This window comes from Osmia lignaria, chromosome 8, assembly GCF_051020975.1.
Source record: "Osmia lignaria lignaria isolate PbOS001 chromosome 8, iyOsmLign1, whole genome shotgun sequence".
Lineage (NCBI taxonomy): Eukaryota > Metazoa > Arthropoda > Insecta > Hymenoptera > Megachilidae > Osmia > Osmia lignaria.
This window is the reverse complement of record NC_135039.1, coordinates 6,524,831-6,546,019: the sequence shown is the minus strand read 5'-3', so window position 1 is coordinate 6,546,019 and position 21,189 is coordinate 6,524,831. Positions and strand designations below refer to the sequence as shown.

The 21,189-nt window shown below is 30.8% G+C and overlaps 1 protein-coding gene and 1 pseudogene across 1 annotated transcript in view; both read right to left on the bottom strand.

Annotated features, from left to right (window-relative positions):
- The window catches only part of LOC117610861 (trace amine-associated receptor 1), a 274,562-nt gene extending 264,338 nt beyond the window's left edge, over nt 1-10,224 (bottom strand). Inside the window, exon 1 of the mRNA XM_076689710.1 lies at nt 9,839-10,224. The gene's annotated coding sequence lies outside the window, so the exon portion shown is untranslated. The remainder of the gene's footprint in view (nt 1-9,838) is intronic.
- A 10,845-nt stretch (nt 10,225-21,069) lies between these two features.
- Nucleotides 21,070-21,189, bottom strand: LOC143305623 (5S ribosomal RNA; annotated as a pseudogene).

The window sequence follows — 21,189 nt, the reverse complement described above, 5'->3', positions numbered from 1 at the left end:
TCAGAGATATATCAATTTACAAGGCACAAATTTTTAAATTAAAAACTCAAGCGGCAAAAAAATATTGAAGAATGGCAATATTTTGGCTACATAACTTTAAACAGAAGTATAATATAGTAGGTATATAGAAAAACAATGAAGTATGTTACTCGACATTAGAATAACTATTTAAATGAAATATAGTAAATGAAGCAGCTGAAAATTTTGCTGGAAATGTGAAATTTCACTCTGAAATCCACGGAGAAAATAATATTTTTAATACGACTAGAGAGTGGTTTTCAATTAGATCCGCACTCTGGAAGGACATTATCATATAAGGGTGAAAGGAAACTGGTGTCCTTGTGCAATCAGTATTGGCAACTACATATAGTTACATATGATTCAGCCGATTATTTCAGCTGACGGTCTGTTGCTGTCACCCCTTTTCATCGTGTTAAAAGACTTTCATGGTATTGCTAACTGGTGGCTCGCGAGCCAGTGTTTTTCGTTAATAATTCAAAAACGAAGCTTTAACCAACATTTTGATAAAGGAAAAGGTTGTTCAGAATCACCCCAGCAACCCCCCATTTCCGGGTGTTGCAAGAGTTATGAGACGCCCTGCTTATACATATTGGAAGAAAAAATAATAAGCTAAATGATTGTAATATTGTTATATATCTACGGTTTATCATAAGGGATGCATGAAGTGGTAATTGAAACATTGAGTGTCCGCATAGGCCACACCGATGGCCCACGATGTTCACCGAAAAAACATCTTTAATTTATCAAAAAAAATATTTCATAGATTAACTTTAAAGTAATACGTGGAAACGTGAGAAAGATAGTAAATATAATATAATGAAATTTTTTGTACTTAATACGTTCAACAAACGATGAACTCGAAAGGGTTAAAAATACCAGAAATGTGACACTATAGTACAACCCTCTGATGTTTATAAAATTCGTATTTAGAAGTGTCTTACCCGAAATATATCCAATCTGTAAAAGGATAATATGTTCGTAAAGGGATAATATGGAATGATTGGTTCGTAAACAATTGCAGACTCCACGTTATAGATATTTGTTTCGATACACTTGGTATCGTGAATATACGGATTATCGGATAGAAAGTTTCAAAAATCCTTTGAAATCCTGCTTCACAAAACAGATTACGATGAAGTGCTTCTATCGTGACGATACGGTTGTATTTAAATATTCCTGCAGAAATAAATAAATAATAATTTAAATAAAAGAAAACAAATTTGTTCTTCTATGAATAAACATGTTAAAGGAGATGTTAAATTGAACAGGAGACGGTATCGAACATATGTTATAAAGAGAATTTCGTTTTTAATTCTTTTTTAAATTCTCTTTTTTTTTTTAAACTATAAATTCTTTTGTTTAATGCTGATGAATGACATCATATCTTTCTTTTATTCGGTTACAATTTCACAGTTGACAATGTTCTGTAACTTCGAAATAAACGACGTCATCCATGTTTATTGCCATCTTTCTGTTTGTTTTAATGAGGAAATATTACATGTCGTTAAACTTTGAACCCAACTTTGTTTTAATACGGTGCATGTTTGTAACATGTCCATATAATGCATTTCGTTGTTTGACAACGATAGTGGCACAGGTTAAAAAATTTCAAATCTGTTCTTATTACATGCAAAGTCTATATAGACTTTATTATTAGAGATTTAATTTTAAGTATCATGTAAAACAGCATATTTGTAATTCCATCAGTTTTCCTATAATAATAATTAACACCAGAACTACCAAACCAGTCAAAATGACTGGTTTCAAGTTTCTTATTTTAATTTATAAATTTTATCAAGATATTTTTGCTGAAATGTATGTTGACTACTGTCGAGATAAAGAATGGATGTATATATTAAATTATGTTTCATCCCTTATCTATATAATTTTCTGTCGGTAGTTCTAGTGTCATTAAGGCCTGTATTTAGTATTTTCAAAAATGTACATTTTAAAAAGTCTCTTCTCTAAAGTTTACATATTTTGAATTGTACCAATATTATTGCCAAGTAGCGATTTGATCTCCATTTATTCAAACTAATATTTTTAATAATTATAAAAATATCTACTTTTTCATTTAATTTCATTGTCTTTTGAGGAAGAGGGGAGATCTAAAGTTTGCACAAAGGCAGCTCATAAGCACCCAGCGGCGCTGCACATGACATCTACATACATGCCGTAAATTACGGTAGTCACAATAGCGTGTTGTCTACCGAAAACAAAAAGACGGAATAGAATCTCTAACTCGCTGTAACAACATTTAACACGTTTGATGATACCAGAAATTCGGAATGGGCAGCGTGTATCTCCGAATACATTGAAGCACTTACGGTGGGAAATTAAACAGATTTGATTTCCTCGAGACGGTGACCAATCACCATACATATTTTGTATCTGTTACAAGCAATGTGTGAAATGCCTAGGCAATATCGATCTAAATCTTGATATAAACAATATTAATTTTCCCCTAAATTAAAATTTTTAATTCAAGATCTTTTAGGATTTTTTTTATTTTACTAATTTTTAGAATAATTATTTTACAAAATCCGTATAACGCCTAGGAAAAATGTATATACCTAATATTAAAATAATTCAGATATTTCATACACATATTTAAAAAACGCTAGGATTGTCGGTAACATATTATATCAGGAAATGTATAAATTACTTGTACTGCTTTAGGCAAAGTATTAATGTAGAGGAGAAGGTACGAACATGAGATAGGGTAGAAATATGAGATACCATAATTTTAACCCGTACATAGTATTAACATCTAACAATGATTGTACATCTAGTATTACAACGAGTAAAATACTCTCCCATAAGAACCATTTTTGATAAGTATCATTGCTTTATTTAACAAACGTTTTAGCTTTTGGTTGTAATAGAAAATTTTTGCGTGTGTTTCTTAAAATGAAATTTACTTTTGTTCATTTTATGAGTTGGAATGCAGTTACGTAAAAATTATTTCACTTACAACAAAAATATTTAGATTAAACCTAACATAGTTACTTGGCATTATTGAGTTACTGCAGTTTTGTTGTATAACAAGTACAGTAATGCTTCGAAATAAGCAAGTGGCTCGGGACCGAACAGTTGCTTATTTCGAAGCAGGTACCTATTCGGTTTGACTTTGTTCTTGAAACGGGACGATAGAAAATGCGAGAAACGAGTGAGAGATCCGAGATAGCGGCAAATCATAAAGTGATCGGCCGAGCAGCGATGTTATTTTTTGGACAAGGATAGAATATAACATGCCCTCTCATTCTCGCACTATGCTTTATTTCGAAGCAAATATACCAGACTGAGAAAGCATTATATATATTCCATCCTTCTTCTACTAACCGATGTCACTGCTCAGTCGAGCGTGAAATTTATTACCCTAAACATCGGCTTCGCGCTTTGATGGACCTCTCACTCGTTTCTCGTACCTCTCACTTTGCGGGCGACTTCAAACAAAGAAGAGGGGATAGCGACTTGCTTATTTCGAAGCAGAGACCACTTGCTTATTTCGAAGCATTACTGTAATATCCAAGTTATTGATCAAAAATGAAGACCGAAAAACACAACGATTGAACACAAATCTATCTTTACAAAACTAAAATATTTACTGATTTAAATTATAATAATAAATGGAAGAAGGTAAAATTTGTAGTCAATTATTCGGTATCGCAATTGCAGAAAATATAAGGAACGTTTTGGCTTCATGTGCCCAATCTTTATATTCAATGCATTGCATCCATTTTTAACCGACTTTGAAAAAGGAGGAGGTTACTCAATTCGATCAGTATGTATATTTTTTTTATTCTTTTTTTTATGTATGTTCCCCGATTACTCCGAGATGGATGGTCCAATCTGAACGAAACCTTTTGCATCTTGTAGAGCATCTCTTCCGATTGTTCCCGTTAAAAAAACATTTTGGATCTTTTCATTGCTAACGACTTTTTTTTCTTCTCTCTTTTGTTATTCAGTCTAAATTTTCTAAGTAGTCTTTGTCGATAGGTCTTTAGCAAAACGATTGTTATTAAATATTATGTGTTTTTCTTAATGGCAAATTTTTATATTCTCTTACCAGAAAGACTGATATAATACTAAAATTAAATTATTTCATCAGTTTCGTTGTGAGTTTCGATATTTATATCATTATTAACCAATTGTATTATTATTTAAACGAAATAATAATAACGTGTTCTTAGATTAATTTACTTCTTCTTTCCGAATCTGATGAAAATTCGAAAGTGAAGCAAATTGGTAATTAGAAAGATAAGGAAAATTAGAATTGAATGACGACACAGAATGTTTATTTTATTGGTATCTCTATTTTAATGACCTTGTTGGATTCAGTCAGTGTAAAAAGAACTACAGATGGGCCTATGATCATAGTAAGGCTATAAATTATCTTAAAAAGACAAAACATAAATAACTTTTTAATTTTAAACAAGAATTTTAATTTCCAATCTTAATTTGAAGCAGGCCTCATAACAGAAGCACTTTTCTTAAACTGTTGATTTTTCTCTCTTATACTATTACTATATTTTCATAATGAATAGAATTATCTATGAAAATTATCTTTTCTCTTAAGTAGATCTTACCGCCTTTCATTTCAAAACATATTGTTGCAGTGAATGTAGATCACAATTGTCATAATTGTTTGTAATAAATTGAGTTCAGTAATGAACATTTTTTATCTTGTTTAACACGTTTAATGCCATGGGGGTCACCAGTGACCGGCGTCGCAAATTACACATGCCTGAATAATGAAAAGAAAACAACAGAAAAACATTTTAAATAATATTTCTATCGTACAAATAATTAAGTTTTGAAATTTGAAAATTAACTGTTCCTATTCTTAATAACCAGAGTTTCAATACGTCCTACAACAAATGCCCATTTTCATTATGGCAATCAACATATTAATATTATCTGCTGATTATTACTATAAAAAATTGCAGGTTCCAGAGTAATCAAGTAAGAGAACTTCATTGTACACATTTTTTTACAGTTATATTTCCATTTGTGTAGGAAATAACGTAAGTGATCACTTTTTCCAATTTACATACATCTCTTCAACAAATTCCGTTACATCTAATTGTATATTCTTCTCTTTGTAGGATTCTCTAGATCAGTTACATAAATTCGATTGGAAACATCTAGTTTAAACTCGTGTACTATATTTATTCATATGAAGTACGAACAGTAATAGAATATCTAATGCGAAAGCGAAACTTCCATGCATACTCAACACTCATACCTCAGCCTTTACTGTATAAAGCCAGTCGAACCGATATTTCGTATATTTTGGATATTTTTAGTTTGTATTATTATATACAACTCACCCTTTCGTGACTGAGCTCCAAATTTTGTATGATCCTTGCAAAATATCTTTAAATCTTTACAGATTCGACTTAAAAGTCGATTGACCGTTCTCTACCGGTAATTAAACTATTCCGAAGTTAGGTACTGGTAATAGATTTTACCCAGGTTTGTGCATTCTGTTTAATTCCACCGATCGGATGTTTTTATACTTGGCACACAAATTCCAATATTCAGTTCAAAGAACTCAACGTGCAGTTATCTCAAATAAATCAAAAAGAAAGTTAAAATCGGTTAGAGGGTTTTAAATAACGCTCATTGGTGGATGGATACCTGACTACCATGCTCATGAAACTGTGTGAAACTTTTCACTTATGAACAAGGAAGTTGAATTGCATTTTTTTTCACAATCTTAAAAAGCTAATGAAATTCTGTGGTCAGAATCTGTATAAAATAATATGTCACAGGCTAATGAAAAAGTTCAACCTCGTATTATAACAGAAAAACCGCAATTTTCTTCAAAAAGATCAACTTTAACATTGATTTTAGATTCTCTCTATATTTGTCCTTTATCCTGCAATATCTTAGCTTTCACCACGAAAAGGAGATTTATCCCTCTATTTTGTTCTTATAAAAAGTTCTACAAACATAAGTCGTAACATTTTGTCGTTCCTGGAAGACGGTCGTATGTTACATTTTTATAAAATTTAAAAACAATTTATTGCTCATTTATTGCTATATTTTCAAGTACCAAAAACTTTGGAAAAGCGTGTTTTACAATACATTCTATTCTTTTTCCATGGAAAGCAACTTTTGGAAAGTTTGTAACTTACGTCCTTCTTCCAGGCACCCTTTCAAATACTCAGTTCAATTTTTTAGAAAAGTTACTTCGATTTATATTGCCACTATTACAGCAGGTAGACAGCAAGTACAAAAGAAAAATGACCAACTATGGAATACCATTTCCTTTTTTGAACATCATTCTTACAAAATCCCTCGCAACAAATGAAAAGGATTTTATTGTCGACACCTGATATGGGCAGCATTACACTTAGTTTACTCTAGGTTTACAGGACACCGATTCACAATTTTTTGACAACTTTTTTACAATCTTTTCGATTTACGTTTTATATCTGCTATTTATCTCTGTTAGTACAACAACAACTGAAGTACAGATTTATTCCTATTTCTTTTTGAGTATTTTTAAATGATTTATATTTTCTTTAATTCAAAATATAATGTTTTTAAAATCAAAAGTTAGGAAATGTAGAGTTCCGATGTTTCATTTTAGACAGAAAAATAAGATTTCTTTGATACGTTTGTATTACAGTTGTAAAATACTGTAACAAAAGTTACAACCTTGTTCAAATTAAGTTTTGATATGGTTATTCAGTCGTATATTTACGCTTGATTTAAAAGCAGTCTTATATTTTTGAAATTCTGAACTTTCATATCGAGCTAATATTAAAAGAACATAAATTATACTTAATATGGTATAGGTACTCTAATATGGACCACATTGAGGATTTTCTCCAAGTTAAAAACATACCATTTTGCTTTTTAAAGAAAGTCACATAACATTACAAATATTTATGAATCTGATAAAGAAATATGTTAGCTGCAACAACAATAAAAATATGAGGACGGTAAAATAATAACAGAGACGAGAAATACATCAATTCTATGCATTGTTAAAAGTTTTCAAACAGCAACAAGACAAAATGATCTCTTTTCTAACCTTCGCTCCATTAGCGATTCACAATGTATGTGCATCGGAGTAATTAGGGTCTTTGAATGGGGTTGGCCAGGTCCATTAGCTTTATTAACAGTGTCAAATCTTAGAATTTTGGAATTTCGGAATTTCGGAATTTTAGAATTTTAAAATGAAGCTACTTTGCTCTTACATTAAACAACGAAATTTAATTGTTTACATAATTTACAATAATCAATAACTAATTATTGTAGACTTTATGCACTAATAACAAATCCTAAAACCGTTTTTCTCCACCATCTTCAGTTTTTGCAAACTGTAATTTTGAAAGAAAATAATGTCAAATATCCAGTTTAAAAAATCTTGTTGCTTTAACTGTAAAAGTTATATAAATTCTCTTTCTAGAATGGAATCTCGCAATTAAAACAACATGTAATGTCACAAGTGCAAAAAGGTGTCATGTAACATTTTTTTAAAATGTGATTTTTTTTATTAATAATACGCCCTGGATAACACTATATCTTTCTAGTATGTTTATTTTCCTGTATACTTAATATAACAATTTTGAATTTTCAAACGAGAATAATAGTTTATTTTAAAAATTGGAAGTCTGAAACATAAACAGACTGCAAAGTACAATAGATTTTGTTTTCAATTGCAAAGTAAAGTAATTCCGAGAGACGTGAGGTGTTGCCAGTGATCATCAACGCCAACGATGCTTGACGTTGGCGCTAAGAGTCTGAGAGAGATGTCGAGAGACCATTGATGGTTGAGAACTAGTAGTAATTCCTTGTACTCCACAGAAATTTTCAAAATGAATAATATTTAAAAAAAAGTAATTAATATTCGAGAAAAACTGACAGATAATGAGTATCTCGTTCGCTTTAAAGATTGTTTAAACACATTTAAAAACTTACAATGCTTTAAAAATATGATTTTATTTCAGAAAATTCTTAGAGGAAGAATTTGTATAATTTTTACAACTAAAGTATAAAAAATTGTTTAATTTGAAAATTCGGCTCTTTTATCCAAAATTAAATTTCTTAGAAAGTGAGAGTGATGGAGAAAAATGATTTTTAGTAATCGATACACAAAGATTTACAATAATTAGTTATTAATTATTATAGTAACTAGTGATAAGGGCATTTTTACAATATACAATTAAAGTTGTTACATATAATATTTCTACGTTATTTTATACTTATGTTACATTGTATATCTTGTACGATTGTGAATGCTGGATTAAATTCCATCATATTGCAATTAGAGTTCTCTTTTTGTAATTGGTCACTGTTATGCAATACAACGTTAGCCAACATAATTGCCATTTTGCGTTAAACGTTTTAGAAGTTTAGAATGATTTCTTTCATTTAATTTTTATAACAATATTTAATTTGGAGATTAACGAAATGTTGTTCAAGTATAATTTTGATGCATTTATTTATTAGATGTTATAAAACATCTTTTTAATTAACCGTACATTTTATTGCAAAATTACTAAAATTACTTGTTTATTGAATGTAAATTTTAATGACAATCTCATAAGTTAACATGTTATTGATAACGGATGATGGAACATAGCGGAACATATTTTTTCTCAATTATATTTTTTTCAACTCAAGTGTAAACAACTTGAATAAAAGTACAAAAATATCTTTTTTGATAGTTTAAAAAAAAAAATTATATTAAAATATCAATTTTTGAATTTTCATGGGTTAACACTGTATTGAAAAGTAGTGTCCAATTGAAACTAAGTTTTATTTTATGATTTTGTAACAACTTTTATCCTTTTACTGAATCAAACAAGAATGATTCATAGATAAACTATTTGTAATAAAACATCTAAGAGACTCACCATAAGTTCATAGATACTAACAATTAGTAAATTCATAATTTCTCTTGTACCTACTCCCTACGAAACTTATTAAACTCTCAGCTTTGAATAAGATGTCTCGAATGTCTGATGTAATTTTGTTATCCTGAACTATCTCATTATTTGTCAAAAAAATACAAAATGAAAACATTATCAGGGCAAGTTTATTATACTTCAGAAAAGAAATTTGGCTACGAAGATAAAACTTGTCTGAAGGTCATGTCTTTCAAGATTTCACGGTGATATTTACTTTTTAAATGCAACTGCTTTTTCGTATATAGGTCGATTTTTTGAAACATTCTACGTGAAAAGATATTCGGATATACAATAATATTAGAGCAAACAACAGTTAAAAGAATATTTTAAATTAAAAAGTGAAACACATGAAACAAATTGATAACTTTTTTAATATTCCATCCTAATGTAAAATGTTTCAAAGAATCCATTTATGTAAAAAAGAACATGGAGTTACATTTAAAAGAAGGTCGGTTTGAAGTTTTGAGAGATATGACCTTGAAATATCCTTCACTTCCGTAGCCTAATTTTCCTCTCGGAACACAATAACTTCCCCTAAAGCACCTTTTATTTTGTATGTTAAAATAAATATATTTTATTTCTATTCAACTGTAATTGAGGTGTGATATTTTACAATCACATTTTTGTTACAAAATTAAAGAAACTCTTATTTCATCTGTTACTAAAATTATAAAGCTTTTTAATTTCAAAAACGAAACTTTCTTTCGCGAAACTATGTTTAATTGTAGATACTAGTGTAGATGACCTACTAACCACGTTGCAAATAGTAATGAATGAGAGAAACGTAATAAATATAATTTTGTATGTAACCGACATTGAAATGTAAAAATATTATCTTTCAGAATACATGCATAAATGTCATTAAGAGTTTATATCTAAATACATACCTATTTTTCTAAAGGTGACCAGAATTAATTAATAAACTTATTAATTTTGTAGGCTTAAGATTTTCAGATAACTTATTTCTCACTCTAATGTTTCTTCACTTGTATCTTCGATCACTTTCTATTCGCAATAGGAAAACTTTTAAAGTGTCTTTAATCGTTCCTGATTAGCACTGTTAGATTACCACGGTAGCACATAGAAGTATAAAAGAAGCCATTGAATCTCGGTTAATTAATGAAAGGTGAAGACGTTTGATATTTGTAAGAAATCGAATGAATAAGTAAACGGGTGAAACGGTGACAAAGTCGGTGAACAAACTGCAAGGGTGAAACGAGAAGGACAAGACGAAACAGAAGAACGTCACGGCGACGTGAAGGCTGACGGTACACTGACTACCCGCCTCGCTGCTCCCAACGACCGAACACTCGAGAGAGAGAGAACACCCATTCTCCCATTCCGATCCATTTTCCCCTACTGCACCAACACGTTCTACCATGCCAAAACCCACCCTCCCACGTGATTCCCCGCGACCACCCTCTCAACGTCCTCGACCCTAGCTTTTACTGATCGAAACTGAATGATCCACTTCGCTAACGATCCACGATCCTACCACCTATCTATGTATATGCCTTTATGTTTACTAGAATGAAATCATTACTAACCACGTTCGATCTTTCAATTACGAACGTTTATTACCTGCTGGAAATCAGAATAGTAATAAGTATCTGTTTGAACAGAATAATCTTTGAGAATTTCTCAAATGAAAAACCGAAAAAAAAAGTTTAAGGAATATACTAACATTTTCTCAACCATAAATATTAAGTAATAGCGTATACAGTTAGCCTTAGAAGGGTGGAAAAATATTGAAAATTTAAAAAATTATACCGTTTTTATTTTTTCTTTCTATTTTTAAGATAATTTGTGCCTCAAATTTGTTGTTTTAAACGAATGAAAAAAAGTTTTAGGTCGACGGAAAATTATATTATCGTGTTTACAATTTTATATACACAATTTTAGTTCATAAAAATAATACTACCAGCTATAATACTTTGGAATACTATTTTTAAGAAGTTAAGCTTTAAGTAAATGCAATAAAAAAAATTCAATCTTTTTGAAGCGACACTCTAGGGAAAGTGTTGACAGACAGGGAATAAGTATTCCGTAAAGGTAAAGCATTAAATACCAACTAAACAACTAGCTACATGTATTAAAATTACTTTTATAAACTAAATTATATAGGAAGATATTTTCATAAAGATAAGTAACGAAACTGATATCTTTTTATAGTGTATTAAATTATAAGTGTGAAAAACATTATTAGTAGGAGAGACAAGGGTCTAAAGTCTAAAGTAACGTTGTAAATAAATAAAACATTATTAGCATGATGTCAAATTATAATTGAAGTATAAATAATGTTGTTTTTCTTAAATTACAGCACAGGATGGATAACAAGAAATGTTACAAGTAGTTTTTACTACAGTATAATACAAAATTCTTTTTCAATTTTTTAGAATCAATAAGGATTTAAACCAGGAGTGGATCTAGAAATCTTACTTTAGAGTGGTGAAATATAGGAGGTCCATTTCGATCTTTCGACACAATTATTTCTCAAACTATTCATTATTCCGAAAAATGTTTTAAGTGGAATTTAGTTTATTTTTAGAGGGACGTCTTATAATGGTGACAAATCTTGTCTAGGTGGAGGTACTCCCTTTTTAGTGGAACTGTGTACTTATTTTTTGGAATATTTTGTGTAAAAAGTGTTAAGTTAAATGACATGTTTTGTGTTAAAATTTAAGCATTTGATACTTTAATATATTTGTTCGTAGATTGTTTTATCCATTTAAGCTATGCAAAAATAAGTAAATGCAAATATTTTTTAACACGCAACTCCATGTTTAGTTTCGAATATAGATTGATTATTATTCTAATCATTTAGTATGAAAAAGTATTAGGGTAAAATATAAAAAAAAATCAATAACATGGGAGATATTTTAATCCCCGGAGGACGGACCATGGAGAGAAGCACAGTTTTAATCTAATTCTGATTTTTATATTGTTTTCATTTTCTAAATTTTACACTGTCGTTTTATATGAAATTCTTTAATTTAAAAATTATACATTGTTTTGTAAGTTTGGCAAAACAATGGTTGAAGAATTAAATTTTATATAAAATGCCTATGGTTTGAATTCAAAACATTTCAAGTATTTTTGGAATCCTACCATACTACCATTTACACACAATATTTCAGGGAATCAATCTATGTAAAAGAAATGGTATATATACATACAATCCCACTTAAAAAGAGAAATGTAATCTTGAAATCTCGGGGACGTCTTATAAGATTTATAATCACTGTAAGATTTTCCTTTCGAAACAAAGTAAGTTCTACTTCAAACATTCTTTGACATAACGAATGGTTCAGGATGTAATTATAATAGAAATAAGAGTTCAAATAAGACACCCTGTCTACGGTAGGGATAGGGTCTTCGTGGTAGGGATAGAAAGTAATCCTTAAAACAAAAGATGGAAATAGTTATGAAAGTTATTTCATGGTGAAAGAAAAATTTTTCTCGTGTACAGGTGTTTCAGAAGATTTGAAAGCGCTCATTTATTAAAATTGATTGATGTATCTTCTTTTTAAATGGACAATTTCTCAGAATATGCTACATAAAAAGTACTACAATACAATGTATTATTTAAAAAATCAACAGGATATACGATAATTTAACTCTTGGAGTACTATGGACTCATATATGCGTCCAAACATAATTGTCATAGTAATTTATACATAATTTAATAGGTATTGTGTTGTATTCTTGATACGAAACATAACTATAAGTGGATAATAGAGATTTATAATATAGCTTTAAAACATGAAATTATTGCTTATTTTAATTTAAATTACTAATTGCACTCTGTGCAAGCTTAAGAATACTTCATTTTGAAAGGGATACATTAAAAAGTGAAGTACTTTGTATAAAAATTTGTAATATCTCCAAAATTATTAATTTTTTAACATTGCAGCTTTTTTTATATAAAATGTTTCAAAAAATCCATTTACATAAATAAACATATGCAGTTTCATAAAAAATGAGAAATACAAATGCATTATTTTTTCATTTGAATCTATGCTTTGGTACAGTCTGCGTAAAAAAGTATTATAGTACAATGACAAAACATCAATAATTCTTGAGGTATTTCAAATTCTTACAGAAAACCTTTTCCCTCGGAATTTACAATAACCTACGAATTGTTGATCTTTAAAATATTATACCCTAGGGCTAGAACTACCGTCGTTCGAAAAATATTTATTTTTGAATTGAAAATAAAGTAGAAAAATAAATAAATAAAAGATAAAACATAAAGTAGGATACAGAATAATTTTTGATTGTTGAAATATTGTTTAGGATACTCTAGAATAATATTTCTATATTGTAAGCAAAAATGCCTAACGTTCAATTTAAACAAAGGCGATAGAAGGACGACCAGATGTGTCTGGATTTCGTCACCCAAGTCAAGGGACTGCATCGCCAGGCAGGGCCATAAACGCTTTTCTTTAGAAAAGCGGACCCCAGCTTTCTTATGGGAGTCGAGTCACTTGCAGTCAAAATCTCAGAAGCGTTAGACGTGTTTTTCCGTTCCGTTTAATAAAGTTAGTTTTTCTAAAGTAAAACTGTGTAATTTAATCTCCCATAATCCAATATTGATCATGACAAAGATTAACATACACTTTAACCTCAGTAATTTCTGTAACTCAAAATATAAAATCCAGGTTCCCTCATTTTTCTAGTGTTAATACATTTTTATACAAAATTTGAAGCTACATGTACAAAAAGTGATATATGGTTCCATTTGAAAAGATAAAGGTGACCTTTATGTTTCTTAAGCCCAGCTGAGACAAAGTTTTGTTATTCATGTAACGAACCCCATGGAGCTATACAACTTTTGTTTCAACACTTCTTTTCGCTCCTGAAATTGTAAAAGTTATTCGGGTCACTTGTCTTGAATAACTCACCCTCAACAAAAGTATATTATTTATTCATCTTCTATAAGATTTGCAATTTGGTTACAGTTTATTCATTAACATTTTTATTTGATAGCAGCTTAAACAATCAAGTTCATATCGACTGTGTCATAAGATGTATTACAATTTACTAAAATTAAAATAGTAGCGAAAGCACTTTTAGTTTGTAAAATAAATTAATTTTTTTTAAATTCCCTCCTCCCTCCAGTTTTCCTCTGATTTATGTCAAGCAAGGTTTACAAATTTTAAACCCACGAGGGACGACAAAGAAACTTTCAGTAATTTTTTCTTTCTAGTTCTCATAAAAACAAATAGGTACTGTATGGTTAAAAAATGTAAATACGATTTCTGTAGTTGAAAACGTGTAACGAATGGTTCTATTATTAACATGTTTGAAGGTATTACTTTATTGGGATAACTAAGATTTTTGGATGGGATGGACCAGGTTTCTTAGCATCCAAGGTAGATGTAGTGGGGGGAGGCTTCGGCCTCCCCCAGGGGAATAGGAGATCGCAGATCGGCGGCTTCTTGCGGAGTCGCTGGGTGGCCGGGGTTGGGGCCCGTTGCACGCGGCCCGAGGAGTAGCCGGGTGTGGCCCCCGTCGTCGGCGGAGTTGGCACTAAGGGGGAGGGTCAAAGGTTAGACCCTCCCCCGTGATGGGGCGCTATGCGCCAAGGGTGGTTGGGTCCCGGTGTTGTTCTTTACGCCCAGTGCGGGGAACCATGGGGCTTTTAGCCGGTAAAAATCCGACACTACCCTCGGCCCCTCCGCAGGGGGGCTGGGGGTGTGTTTGGACGATTTCCCCCACGAAAAAAAAAAGGTTCCTTAGCATTATGAATAGTGTCAAATGTTAGAATTTTGGAATATGGGAATTTCGAAATTTTTGAATTTTAGAAGATGAAAAATTTAGAGTCGTAGAATATTACGAATTTATAATTTTGTGAATCTTGTAATTTTAGAACCTCATAATCTTAGAATTAAAAAATTTAGAACCTCAGTCTTAAAATTTTTAAATTTTAGAAATTTAGAATTTTAAGATCCTAGAATAGTATATGTCTACACTTTTCTGGGTTTCTGGGGGAGGCACTCTAGCCTCTAGTTACACCAATATATTACTTCAATATAACGCTGCAGCGAAAACTCCAGCATTCAGGTATTCCAATACAATGTTTTCCAAACTATTGCGACAGTCGCACCCGTACTGCATTTCCACTTTGTTTCTCTAGCTATTGAGAAGTATAGGATAAGTACAAAGAGTGAGCAATTTTATAATAAAAATAAAAAATTTGTCGCTTTTCAGTATAAGTTCATGAGAATATTATTAACAGTCAGATACAGTTTTTCTAGTCATCTAAAATGAATACAAATATGATTTCATTTGAACTATTCGTTACTTGAATGATAACATATACGTACATGTATGTAAATACTAAAAGTAAACAGGTTAAATATAGAACAAAGTGAAGGACCAAACATAATAATAATAATTAAAAGCATACAATATTTATTTTTATTTAACCGAACAGTATCAAAAGAAACATTCATTTGAAAACAATAACTACTAAAAATTAGACTACAGAATAATTGAATAGACGAGTGGGTAAAGGTGACTTGTCACAAATTAATTATTATTTGAAGTAAAGCAGATCGAAAGATTTACAACTGGAATATTAATACTGGAATAGACGAATGCTTGTTAACCCTTTAAGTGTTTTATTTAATTTTTGAAATGTGAACTTGTGTGCATAATTATTTTTAAACGGTGACGAGTATACTGGACAAAAGCAGAGTAAAATTGAAATAAATTATAACAGAATTACAAATTTTTCTATTTGCTGTTTTTGGAAAAATTATATTTTTATTGTTTAAAAATTGATATCATTATTATTTACAGAATTGTAGGTAAATTTGTTTAATAATGAATTAAAAGCAATCGCTAAAAGTTACTGATTAGAATATTGAAATCTGTCATTGTATATTCTAATTCTTTTTCATTGTTTTTTTATTGTCGTGCTTTGTTTATTAATATTTGGTTCATTATTATTCTAAAATGTATTAAAATTACGAATATGTTTCTTATTTTATCTAAATTTTACTAGTAAAACAAATTATTTTCTCCATGACAAGTATACTCGACATAAACATCAAAAGGGTTAAGTAACTATAAAATTATATTGTTAGTGATAGTAATGATTAAGGAGATCATTTCTATCTTAAGGTGTTATGTGCACTTATAATTAGAATTTTGAGAAAATGACATTCTTTTCAAGCAACTCATCTTAAGAATATTTTTTCAAAGTTTGAAGCAAATTCGATTAAAATTCATGAAAATATAAAACTTTGTAGAAGTACTTTTTATACAGGAGTAATTAGTAAAGTCCCTTACTTTCTAATATTTTTTAACGGAAAAATTTTTATATATATTTTAATTTATGTAAAAAGTTGCAGAAACGTAACGGTTTCAGTTATTACAGAAAAAAATTGGCAAAAATTCAAATTTTTAAAAGATAAAGCTATTATTACCTTTTGAAAATTTAAAGTTATCATAAGAATAGAAAAAACTAAAGATATTAGAAAAATATAGTACTATTTTGCAAGTATTATCACATCAAAGAAATTTTTTTAAATATTGCATAAAACCTTTATTCACCCATGGCTGTAATTATAAATCATTTATAATATCTGTATGTTATATGCAACAATCACAGGTAAAAAAGAATTTACTAGAATTGGAAAGTCTGTTGAAAATCTCTAAAGCTGTTAAATCCAAACCATTTCTATGCTAGCTAAGTCTTAAATGCAATAGTGGGATAACACTTTAAACAATAATTATGGGATCACCTTAGAAAAATGAATCACTAGAAACCAAATGAAATATAGATTACGACTACTCAATATATATAGGAGTCCCCTCCTTCTGTAAAATGGGATCCTTTATCGACCGTTGTCGCGCTAATGATCGTATCAAATTCCACAACCTACTAGGCGATAGATAATTAAATTCTTTTGAACCTGATAATGATTATAGAGTTTGCAATATGAGCATATTAATAAACACACTAGACTACTTAATTATCGACATAGTATCATCTCTAATAAAGTACGATCTGCATAAAATAGTTTGAGATAAATTCAGGAAACATTTAATCGAACAGGTCGACGTTACTGTTCTAAGTAAGTGATAGAAAACTGATATAATTAATACTAGAACTACCGAAGTTCAACGTACAGTAATCCCTTCGTTTACGCGGATAATTGGTTCTACGAAAAGACCATGAAAAATCGTTTAAAATAAGTATCCGTTCCACATTCTCAAATATGTATTTACCTCTTATTGAGGTATATAAATTGCTGTAAATAAATTACAATAAAGAATCCCCAAATTTGTGTTTTCATATAACCCATCGTGATGATATCTGGGCTCTGGTAGTTCAAGTGCGTCAAAGTGAATACTGTACACTGATTTTTGAATTGAAAATAAAATAACAAATTAAATAGGTAAATAATAAAACTTAAACCAGCATGTATAATAATTCTTTATCTCAACAAAATTCAACTCAGGTTTCAGCAAAAACACTTTAATAAATTTATAAACCCTTTGGTCATTTTAACCCCTTTAATAGTTTTAGTGCCTGTTAAAAAAAGCAAACAACTATAAATTATTTAAGTTCACATATTTCAATAGCAATAGATTACGAAACTCCAGAAGTAGCGACAAATTCCAATTCAAATCAATCCGAATATTAAATCGAAACCCCAAATACACAAGTTTACGTAAAAAAAAAGCTACTTAATATAAGCTATTGAGTTTTATGTAAAAAATAAAATTACATTAATACAATATAATGTACTCTTCATAATTATGAATAAATCAATAATGAATCAAAATCATGATTAAACGACGTTGCATTAAAGATTGTTATAAAAGCAAAACAAATTATTCTGAACTGCAGAAACCTTTTTTGCAAAATTGCAATTAGGTAAATGGGTTAACGCTTTCTTGTAGAATAGCATCCATATGGGACTATTTCTTCAAACTATTTTACTTCCTATCAATAATTAAGAATGCAAATAAAAAAGTACATAAAAAAATCCTCAAGCTTTAACAACATCCTAAGTAAATTTCACTTAAAACCTGGGCAGTAAACTACATAATCAAATATACAATTACATTTAGCAACTGTGTGAACCTCACTTATTTTTTACAAACATGGAAAACAGCCAACCCAGCAATAGACTTAACGAAATATTTACAACGGTAATAAACGATGCCATAAACATTTTCTGTAATGCTAATATTTTCGCAGAATTTCAACCTTGCTTTAAATTGCAAACACAATGCAATTTACGCAGTATATAACGAAGCACAATAATTCAAATAAAACATTCACTGGGTCAGAAATGCCGGGAATTGTGTTGGCACTCTATTCATAAATTCAGAAAAAATCTTTAGTACTGTATGGTTCGATGAACTTTTCTACAAATCCACGAAAAAAGTCCTCCCGCAACTCGTAAAAGCGATTTAGGAAACGACACTCAATAAACATTTTTACGTAACGACTAGTCAGCCCAAATCCTCGAAATCCTTTCGGGTGGAAAACGGGCTCCAACAAGGAACGGTGAACTTACCTATGCTTTTCAACATCTACAGTGTGTTCCAAAAATAATACACAATCGGGAAGCTACAGATTTTATAAAATAAATCAAGAGGAACCCTATACGTTTTATACGCAGGTATAAAAGTAGTTTCGATTAAATTTGTTCAAAGGGTGATGCCACTCATGGATCCATTTTTTCTTCACCAAAATTTCGGTACAAATTTAGTATAGGATATGAAAGGTCTCGTCATCCCGATTACAATGATGTATATCATTAGTGGGATCGGCTTATCGTTCCAGAGAAAATGGGCTTTAAAGGTTTTATTAATTCATTCCAAATTCCAATAGTTTCCGTTAATTCCGTGTAGCGTCGCCTGAGCGTTTCCGCTCCCTGCGCTCGATTTCAAATTGTTTATTAATTTTTATTCGGTTGCCCTGATTTGCAATTGTCTTCTTCATCCTCCGGCATTGAAACGCGACGTTTAAATCCGAGCCGCGAGAATTTCTGGTTCGCATCCCTTGTGCTGTATTTCCACTAGTTGAATTTCCTTTTAAAATAGTGTGTTTAGTGTTCGCGTGGACGATTTTCAGTTATTTCCAATTTGTGTTTTATTGAAACTGTTTTAAGCCTAGATAGTAGAGTTACGCGTTTGGACGCCTTCATCTTTTCGGCTGTAATAACTTTTGTTGTTCTTCTTGTTATTTTATATTATACGTGTTATGAAAGCTCTAAAAGCTTGATTTAAATTCTTTGATCTATTCCGAGAACTCTGCGGATCAGCCGTGTACGATCATATGCGTGAAGTGAGCTGGAGGTAAGAAGAGCACGCCATTACCAACAGTGGGATTGATACCGACACACGTTCCGCATTACCATCACCCCACATCCGTGTGGCGGCCGGCGTCGAAGTCGGTAATGAAGAAAACACCTTCAGGAGAATTTATTAATGCCGCCTTTACCAAGCATTCTCGCCAATCATTTATTTTCATAAACAAAATTCGAATAGCTTTTCTGTACATTCATTTCTTCCACATCCATCAAACTGTAAAGACATGTCAACCTTTTCTAAGTTCCAATTTCAATAAATCATTTATATTTATATATCCGAATGTTTAAACTTTAATCTTTAATATGGATTAAGACTCCATATCCGTGTAGGGGCCTTTGCTAGATGCGGTAAAACGTGGCCTCTACAGTACCAACTGATAATATAAAGTCTCGAGGAAAAATAAAATTTTTCACATCATTTGATTGCACACAAACGAAAAATGAGTCTTTTATTTAAAATTAATCAATTTCAAAATAAACTATTGATAATTATACACATAAGTTTATTTAATTATAGAACCAAATATCTCTGCTAAAACTTGGAGATAAAAACGTCTCTACCATACGCTATGAGTCCAAGAACAAGAATGACCCACGCCAACGCTTGACGTGGCAGGGGAAACGCATTTTCCCGCTTTTCCTACTATTAAAGAGTGCGCTGCGGTAGCCGGAAATGCACTCTCCGACGGGACGGCTCACCGGAAGTAGGTGTCGCCACATCCGTCTCGATCGTGGTGCCATCTATCGGAATATGATGTGAATTAATGGAAACCTTCGGAATTTGGAATGAATTACTGGAACCTTTAAACCCTATTTTTTCTGGAACGATAAGCCGGTCACACTAATGATATACATCATTGTAATCGGAACAACAAGACCTTTCATCCTATAGCAAGTTTGTACCGAAATTTTGATAAAGAAAACATGGGTCCACGGCCCATAGCATAAATGGCATCAGCCTTTGCATGTGTTGTAATCTAAACTAGTGCTTTTCAACCATCGAGTTGTGGCATCGAGAGAGGAGAAATTAGATACGTCAGATAGAACCGCTTTCTTCAATATTGAAAACGCAACTGAATTGTTCTCGTTTGCTATGATGCCTAATTTTTATCGTTTGGTTATACGAATAACGCATCGCTGTATCGTTATTTCTCTTTATCACACGACTGATAACCTCGGACGTAATAAACACACATTTCAGGCAGTTCGATTCTCATTGTCAATTTTACGTTTTTATCTGAACCTGTAATGAAAATTGAAAATATAAATCAGATAGATCCAAGTAAGTTATACGTATAAACTCGGAGAATTTCATCAAGATTGATCAACGCGTCCAGGAGTTAAACAATTGAAATTAGCAAAAATCGCGATTTTTCAACTGAAAACATGATTAGTCAAGTTCAGCCGACTATAATACGCTATACATAATCAAAATGAGTTCGAAAATTTGTACAAAATTGTTAAGAAAAAGATACTGAGAATATAAAGTTTTATATATATATATTTAATGTGAAAATTAAGATGATTTGAACAAAAACGTATTCTTCATATTAATGGATACACGTGCGAACATTTAACTCCATTTCTAACTTCTATCTAACAGAAAACACACTTGCCAATCTCTTACACTCAAACAATAGAAAAACACGCATACCAACCACATACTACAAACATTCAAAAACATACATCACTTTTCCAACAAAAATGTTTGAAATGAAATAGAAGAAAATTTTGTCTAATAGTGGTGAAATTATTTAGTTCAAAAAAAACAAAACAAATGCTAACTGCACGCGGAATTCCCAAGCAGTCACCTATCTAAGTACTATCCGCGCCGAAATTAGCTTGACTTCGGTGATCAGACGGGAACCGGTATAATCCTAAATCGTATGGCCGTTAGC